The sequence below is a fragment of the Enhydra lutris genome, unplaced genomic scaffold (assembly GCF_002288905.1).
Source record: "Enhydra lutris kenyoni isolate GAN:26980312 unplaced genomic scaffold, ASM228890v2 scaffoldscaffold500, whole genome shotgun sequence".
Lineage (NCBI taxonomy): Eukaryota > Metazoa > Chordata > Mammalia > Carnivora > Mustelidae > Enhydra > Enhydra lutris.
In genome coordinates, this window is record NW_019154584.1 from 8,448 (window position 1) to 9,979 (window position 1,532).

Consider the following 1,532-nt stretch of genomic DNA (forward strand, 5'->3'; position numbering starts at 1 on the left):
CAGGACTCTATTCCAGGACCTGAGATCACAACCTGAGCAGAAGTCAGACACTTAACTGACTGAGCCACGCAGGTGCCCCTGGGCACTTTATTTTATTTTTATTTTATTTTATTATTTTATTTTACTTTACTTTCTTTCAGAGAAGGAATGTGTGAGTGAGAGAGCAGAAGCAAGGGGAACAGCAGAGTGAGAGGGAGAAGCAGACTCCCTGCAGAGCAGAGAGCCCAAAACAGGGCTGGATTGCAGGACTCTGAGATCATGACCTGAACTGAAGGCAGACAACGGGCTGAACCACCCAGGTGCCTCTGGATGCTTCATTCTTATATCAAAAACCTGTACACACAAAAACAGCTTGGGTGCTTGTACTATAAGAAAACCAAAATCATATGAAATATGTAGGACACACATTTAGCTTTCTTACCAATTAAGAATTCTTAGTTGGTTATTTCACCTATAAGGTTTTTCACTTATAAGGTTATTTCACCTATAAGGTTATTTCACCTATAAGGTTTTGACCTATAAGGTTTTGACAGGGTTTGACCTAAAAGAAATTTATTGGAGAAAATGCCTGTCAGGGGAAATGGAGAGGTAGCTGGAGAATTCTGGGAGAGTCATCAGACCACAACGGAGATTTGAATTCAGTGAAGGAAAGAGAAGCAAAGAAGGAATGTTGGGTTGGAATAACCTTCTTCAGAGCAGATCCAAGAAAGCTTTGATAAGTTATCCATTAAAGTAGTTCCGTGTCTCACAGACAGAGATGGGCCTGCCTTAGTATCCCTGCCAAGGTCAGTAACTGGCCAAGGAGAGGGCACGGTATGACGTTGGCATGCATGTGGTGGTAGATTCAGAGACTGGAGACTAGAGATGTCAGTCAATTATCTTCACTGCAGAGGGAGGTGTGAGAACTACATTTTCATAGCTTCCATGATGTTTATTCTGATTTATAATAAGGCAAAATAGTGATAAATGGTGAAATGATAATAAAAGGATGGAATTTTTCATGAATTAAATTCAGTATCTTTTTTTTTTTTTACTTAATTTGGTCAAAAAATTACTTCCTGAAACAGACCCTATCTAGGACTCAGTGAGTGAAACTCTAACTCTACAGCTGAATATGAGAAGGAATTGAGAATTACTGAATGGCCATCTTTGATTTTAAATATAACTAATGTATTAAACATGCTAGACCCAATAGGGTATAATTAAGAAATTGCTTCATCTTTCTCGTGATATTGAATTTTGCACTTAACCTGAGGGCTCTAACTAGCCTGGATCTCTGAACAATTCCATGGGCAGATCTATCATCACATTAAGATATTAAGAAATGTCTTTATCTCACATTAGTAGTTAATTTCAATGCACTATAAATTAAAAATCAGCATTATAGCTACATTGAGCCTCCTCCCTTTTTCTTTAATTTAGGCCTGTCATGAGATTTGACAGGCCACTGGTGACATGATCATTTGGTTTAAACTCCTTGCTCTCCCTTGTCTTCCATCAATATGCTGCTCCCAATTTCTCCTGTTTAAGCC